Genomic DNA, 7,827 nt, shown 5'->3' with positions numbered 1-7,827 from the left:
AAACACAAAGCCTGGAAGTCTTTTCGGAAACTGTGGGGAAAATGGATCGTTTTCATTTTGTGACTCGTGTTTTATTCTATTTTCACCTTTTGTGTAAAACCTGGAAGATCACCCAAGTTGAGTCTTTGAGATATTTGTCTGAGATTTCTGCCTCCAACCCAATACAATGGAGGGGATTAGAATTTCCTTCGTGGTGCTCAAAGCATTTAAAAATTACATATAAAAAATTAAACAGCTACATCTCTTCCCAAAAGCAGTGCCCCAGTTACTGTGGATAATCCACAGGACACACTGTCAACAGTTTTCACAGAGATATTTCTTCTCCAGTGGAATTCATTCCAGTGCAAACTGGTTTTTCGGGATGAACTGACCCTGCAGACCAGTTTATTTACATTAGCTGCTCCATTTTAACGTGCAGCTTGGAAATGCTTGGCTCTCAGACCTCCTTGTTGCTTGTACACATTTGAACTGCTTGTTTCACTGCTAAAGCACTATGTGACTTCACACGTGCACTCGGTCTAACACAAAGTGAGTCAGCTGAGGAGTCCACTCCAGGTTACCTTGTCAGGCACTCTCTTACATCCACCGTCTCTACGTACCTCCTAATTAGCATCCGCTGAGCACACTGCACATGTAAGCGCAGCAGGGCTCCAGATCTCAATATAGATACACTATCTTGACATCTACCTTCTCCCCCCTCGGCTCCCTTTGTCTGCTCACCATGTTGCGAGTGCCGAACACAGGCAAGCTCGGCTCGATATAATGCGTTGGAAGATAAAGGAACTGACTCCCTGCCATGCCAAATCTATCTAGAATGCTATTACGGTGCCATGGCAACAGATGAAGACATGCAGGCCTCTCTGGATGGGGGCACCGCTGGTTCACTCGTCTTCTCTGCTAGACTGACTGGCAGGAAAGCTCCACGGGGCTGCTATGGCAACAGACTGATCATATGCAGAGAGGGGTTGTTGGCCAAGTCGCCAGTTTCCCCCTGAGTTCCAGGAAATTAGATTGACTTTGATAAGAACTTGACCTCGGCAGCTTCCCAATATCAGTTTGCATGTTAAGGACTTTTGAAATGATGGAGATTAATGTTCTGACATCAGCGTACGCGTGTTTTTGTGTGTGCATGCATACATTTTTGCTTGTTGGACCAACAAAAAACAGGGAGAAAGTGATGCAATATGCCAGCCATACACCAAACTAGGCTATCCACTTGTGGGTTGACACTAAGCTTGCAACTTCTAAAATATGTAGTCTCAAACTGCTGAAATATGTATGCCACGTCTGTGCCCAGGAACACGGTTTCTCCAGCCTTCTCACATCCAGCCTCTAACCACGAGTACAACAGTACCGGCAGACTCAAAGGGCTGACAATGCAATCACATCAAACTGTCAGGGGGATAGGAACAATGTCAGGAGAGCAGAGACATCTTACTCACCCCCCCACCCCCACCCCCCCTCCTCCATCTGCATGAAAATGGAGGAAATATGAGATATGGATTTGCCTCAGATGTGAGAGCACGACAGGGGCGCTTTTTGTATGTTGAGCCGGTCCATTGATTGATCGCTCGCTCCCCCTTGGCAAGCGCTCGATGGCAGGGCTGCAACCCAAAAGCAAATACGCCGAATTATTGGAAGTCAGCTCAAAACAGCTGCTGCATCATTCTCCAAAAGGAGTCACAAGGACGAAGGAGTGATTGCACGCTTTTAAATGTTAAAAAAATCAGATCACTCTCGAGATATTTTTAGATTTGGCCAAATTCAGATCACGTCAGGGGTAATTTGAAGGTGATAAATCTGAGCGGAGCCACATGAAGCACCCTCTGTTGCAGTCGGTTGGGATATGCAGGACGGAAAGCCGCATGAGGGCATGTGAAGATGATGTCCTCCTCTGCTCTCATACAGATTTACAGTCCAGTCTGTGCGATTGTTCGTGGTAGAAAAACAAGGTGGGTGGGGGAAGAGATGAAGCCAGGGAGAGAGAAAGCGAGGAAAAAAGAGAATAATCCAGTCTCTGGAGATGGAAGCAGGCTGTTGTGCCCCAGTTGCTTCAGCTACCCTTTGACCCTTGTGTGTGGATCTCCATGTGTTGCATGTGTGTGTGTGTGTGTGTGTGTGTGGTGGAAGGGGGGGGGGGGGGGGGGGGGTCTATAGTGATGTATTGATGACAGTTCTGGAAGGTTGCTGGTCTGCAATTAAGCGAGCATCTTGATTACGAGAAAACACACCACTTAATCTTTCATAGGCAATTGCGGAGTGATTAATTATTCATTGGTTTGTTCAGTACATTGTTACATCATTGCTGAGGAGAAAGTGTGAGAAAATATTCTGTTCATGAATCCAATATGCAGGATGGAGAAAAAGACTAATGTAATCCTATATCTATTTATCTATGACATATATTTAGAATGATGGGCGTTACACACCTGAACCTGAACCCAAACCTGAAATATCTGTTCTTATCAGCACATCTTTTTAATTTTGCACATTAAATTCTTCCCTGAACACTAATTTATTTCCAGGATTCATGAAAAAATTACTTTGTAGAATAACATGCAAATTATCTTAATTGAATATGTGCTTGCAAGCGAACGCTTAAGACAAATTTCGTGTATAACAGAGTGACGAGTGCTCTCCACTGGCGGCTGCTGACTTTCTGAGGGCTGTCTGCTCTACACTGCCACCTCCTGGACACGTGGTGGCATGACCACACATCAGCTGCAGCCACTCTTCTCAGTTTCAGCTCATAAAAGATTCATTCCGAAATGTGATGCCGAGCATTTTGGAAAACGTGACACTTGAGTCTTGCAAAGTGAAGTCAGGGATTGAAAGTTAAACTCACTGTTAAATTATAAGATATGAGCATCAATGAGTTTTTTCTTCACAGATTTGTGGTAGTTTTGAGTCTCTTTATTGTGTGAGTCTTTCTGTGTTTGTGTGGAGTCTCTCTGGGGTCATTTTGCATCTTTCTGTGGTAATTTTGAGTTTCTTGTGGTCTTTTTGTGTCTCTGTGGTTGTTCCGAATCTCTATGGTCTATTTGAGTCTCTTAGTTGCCTTATTTTGTCTCTTTCTGGTTGTTTTGAGTCTCAATGAAGTCCTTTTGAGTCTCTTTTGGTTATTTTGCATCTCTTAGTAGTTGGTTTGAGTCTCCTTGTGGTTGTTTTGAGTCTCACTGAAGTCCTTTCGAGTATCTTTTGGGGTTTTTTTTTGTATCTCTTCATAGTTGGTTTGAGTCTCCTTGTGGTTGTTTTGAATCTCTTTGAAATAATTTCGAGTCTCTTTGTGGTCTTCTTGCATTTCTTTGGAGTTGTTTTGTATTTCTTTGTAGACAGTCTCTTTGTGGTCCTTTTGTGCCTCTTTGTAGTTGTTTTGAGTCTCCTAGCGGCATTTTTGTGTCTATTTGCGGTTGTTTTGGCACTTGTTGGTCATTTTGTATCTCTTTGTGGTTATTTTGAATCTGACTGAAGTCATTTTGATTCTCTTAGTAGTTGCACTGAGTCTCTTTGTGGTGTGTTTGAGTCCCTTTGTGGTTCTTTTGGGTCTCTTTGGTCATTTTGTTCCTCTTTGTGGTTGTTTTGAGTCTCTTTGTGGTATTCTTGCATTTTCGTTGGCATTGTTTTGTATTTATTTGCAGACATTTTTATGTCCTGTATGTCCTGTTGCTGATAATCCCCTGCACAGATATTATACAAACAATACAGCACACTATATAGAATATGGAACCCTGAGCCCCCTGACCCCTTTGGAATCTGAGCCCAGCAGGCCCATTCAGTAATCCGTCCATGCATACAGTTTATTTATGCAATTAATGAAAATGTCATTAGGAAAATAAATGTGTTTACATTTTCTGTGTATATGCCTTAAGCCCAGAGGAATGACAGGAACACTCTGCGACCAGTCAACTGATGAGTTTTCTCGTCTTTCCGTTAATTTTTGTGCTGTGAGTGGGACAGATCTCTGTTGCTGATTGCATCAGACATAAATTACTGTGCAGCTCTGCGTGCATATGTTGTATGTCCATATGTTATCTCTTTGCTTCTGGACTAAGGAAACATCTGGTCTGCCTCCCGGCTGCTCAGCTCACATCAAGCCTCAGCAGCAGGAGCTGCTCCCGGTCTCCTCCAGCTCCCCTCCTTCCCCACTCCAACTCATCGGCTCCCCCGGTGTCCATGTGTGAAGAGAGAAATAAGTCAACAGCAGCCCTACAATGAAATATGAAACCATCCCTGGTGCCACAGTGCCTTGCAGTCTGACCAGCTGGAACATTCTGTAAAGGGAAAAGATGAGACCTTCAGCTTCCGTGAAGATGTGCCAAAGATTTCTTCCTGTTACCCAGCAGAGAATCTTCAAGGCGCTGCTGCAGCCTGCAGGGACAATCCAGCGCTTTCAGAGCCAATACAAGCCAAATATCACACTTTTTTAAGAACTGGGATGCTGTTAGCTGAGTCTCTCTTTGAACCTAAAGTGTATTATGGAGGGAAACATGGAAATTGAGCTGGGTTTTAACAAAGTTGATTGCTAATTAGCTGTTGAAGTCCGAGGCTCTACTTCTGGGTCTAAACAGCAGAACTGTCAAGAGATGCATGTTGTTTGCATAATATATGCTCAATTAAAACACCTCGTTTCTTTAAAAGCATAATGCCAAACTCTACCCACTGACCTCTTGTGGTTGAAAGCTTCAAGTCTTTTGCAGCATGTGTTCAGATGTGTGCTTGGTTGCACCTCCAGCCACACTGATGTCAGGCTGCACCTCTGCAGCAGGACAGTTTCAAGCAGAAAAAGAAGGTTTTCATAATGTGTTCATATTCATGCATTTTCATGCAAAGTGTGATCACATTAGCTCCCACTGTTCTCATCTACTACACTCACTAAACAATCAATGCAAGCTCCTGGTCTGGTTAATCCTGCCCCACTGAGCTGTACTGATTGATACAAGGAGTTGTCCCTCTTGTCAGAGACAGACAGCAGCAGTCTAAAGCTTATATGCAGGAGTGTGACTGGAGGTTTGCAGGTCTGAATCTTTGGACTACAGCCATAAAATGTCCGGTGGTGGTGAATTCGCCTGAAAGTTTGTGATTATTTCCTCTTAAGTGCTGCTGATGTGCCCTCAAACAACATGGACGTGCACAGGTGACAGAATTAGAATTATTTTATTGTTGTCTCTGTCTCAAGCCTCGCAGTTTCATGGCCAGATGGTGAATGAATAGTGTCACCACTGATGTGCCCTTAAGGCAGAACTGAACCATGACCTGCTCCAGTAGACCTGCAGAGACCACCTAGTGCTGATGTTCTGCTGCATGCATGCCTTACTACATTTTTATTTTCATTTAATAGTTTTAAGACATTATTACTCACCCTGCAGGACCTGAACACATTGATTGATTATATTATATGTGTATTGATTATGCAGTATGTTGGCATAAAAGTTTAATTTGCCAACTAATTACCCATGTAATAAGAAGTAATTAAAGGATCAGATACAGAGGTGATCGAGCTGCAACACATAAACTTCACTCAATCAACACTTTTTAGAGCTGCAGTTCAGCATTTTTTCTTTAACATATGCACCCGGAGTAACCTGTATTGATTAGGTATTGTATAAATAAAAACAGTGGGAGCTAATTTGTCCAGTCTTGGCAAAAGACTTTATTTTTTCTATATCAGAAAATACTAGAACCTTTAATGCTAACATGATTAAATCTGCTGGCCAGCTGTTAATAATTATGTGTCCGTCCCTCCACGGATTCCTTTATAATTAAGTTTTATCTTGATGCCTTCCCAACCTTTCAACTGCAAAGGCAAAGACATTTTCTATTTAATCTTAAAATCACCTCATATACTCAGCTGTAACACCTTTTGCTAATTCTGGACACAGTATGACAACAAAATGGGTTGTGGGACACGGTCACATGCATCAGTGTGACCGACATGAATTATGTTAAATCTTACGTGTCACAGTTAATTGCTTCCTTCTATGCAGTGCAGTTATTTTAGGAAAAGGTACTCAAGAAGACCACTAGGGGGAGAAAAAAAAAACAAATGAATGAGAAGGCACAGGTCTGCACATGAGGTTCCAGAAGTGCCAGATTTGAGTGATATTCATTCAAGCTTAAAGTATTCATGTGAGTTTTCACAAGATACTGTTTTTACAGAAAATATACAAGACTTATATATACTGAACCTTTTTTTACTTTACAGGAAATAATCCAAGACTTCATTAAATTAATCCCAAACGCTGACTGAGTTTGATTTTGGAATACCACTTTTAATTAAACCTCATAAACAGAAAATTAAATGTGTTTCCAAAGATTTCATGTTGTTTTGTTTTCTGAGGCTTTCTTAGAACTGTCTAATCACCCATTAAAAATGTATTTATTGCTCACTGTCATTTGTGCAATGCATTGTGGGAAAGTAGTGTTTATCAACAGCACACTCACAAATCAGACAGATCTGGTATGAAAACAGATATTTGGGTACTCATTTGCAGTACACTACTTATCTACCTCAAACCAGACAGTTTACATTTGCTTAAAGAGCCAATTTGCTAAACAGCCATGTGTGTATGGTTTAAATTGTTGTTACATTGCAGCAGGATGCTACTTTTTTTAGAGATCAGTCTGTTTTATCTGTGAAGACAAGCTCAGGTCTATTCTGGCTGATCAGTCAGTATTAAGACTAAAAGCTTAGTGCCTCCCTTCTTTGTTCAGCACATTTCATTAGAAAAGTAATTTGTAAGAATCTGAGGTGTTGGATTTGATTCCATCTTCCCAAAGTGATTGCACACCTAACATGGAATATTCATTTTTGTGAAAAACTTCTTGAAAGGGAGTGTGCAGATGGGCCAAATGAAACTGAATATTTCTTCAAGGTTATAATACTTGTGAATAAAGTAATGCATCCCTTATATACCACCACTTACTACAGACCAAAAATTACTACAATTATTAGAGTTAAATCAACACCTCTCTAAAATATTAAAAACATAATATAATAACCCTAATACAGGTAGTATTTGTTGCGGAGCTGCTGTGTTGGATTTCATTATTACCAGTGTTCATGTTTTTGTGTCCACCCTCTGCAGGTGAGTAATCTTAAGCAATACAAGAATTTCTAAAAAAAAAAACCAAATGAAATAACACCAGCTTGATATCACTTTTTAAAAAGACTACAATGTTTTTGTCTGGATAATTTGTCAGCTGCACCCCCGCATTTATACTGCAACTTTAAAAGCACCTAATAGGATCTCAAGTATTCCCTATTTAATAAACGTACACATATTCAGATACTGACTGAAAGCGTCACCAGAATCTAATTGTTTTTTGTTTCAAGGTGTAAAATCTCACTAAATCTCTGCTGAAATCTGCCCACGGAGATGGCTTACCTCTTTAAAGTGGTGTTGTTGTCCAATCAGGGTCCCGTATTGTGACTGTTCAGCCTGTGAGGACTTAAATTTCAAAAAATGTTCAGCAGATATGATTCAAACCAAACTGTTTCCATTTTGCATGCAGGAAATCCATCGTTCTTATGCCAAGACTCAGTATAACTGAGGACAATCATGAAAACTAATCAATACTGTGGCACCTGTACAACATGGAGGCGATGGTGTTATTCCAAATCTTTCCAACAGATGTCCCCCTAATGTCACGAATCACAGCTTCACTCAGAAAAGAGGCAGAACTACATAATCCAATGTTTATGTTGTAGATACATTTATATAATCTTTTTTCTTTACAATGAAATTGATCTGTCACACAAGATGACCAAAAAAAAAGCACACATTACAATCAATAAACCAAACCTATAGAACCTATGATTGTCACTTA

Source organism: Chelmon rostratus, chromosome 12 (genome assembly GCF_017976325.1).
Source record: "Chelmon rostratus isolate fCheRos1 chromosome 12, fCheRos1.pri, whole genome shotgun sequence".
In the NCBI taxonomy this organism is placed as follows: Eukaryota; Metazoa; Chordata; class Actinopteri; order Chaetodontiformes; family Chaetodontidae; genus Chelmon; species Chelmon rostratus.
This window is presented reverse-complemented; position numbering follows the sequence as displayed.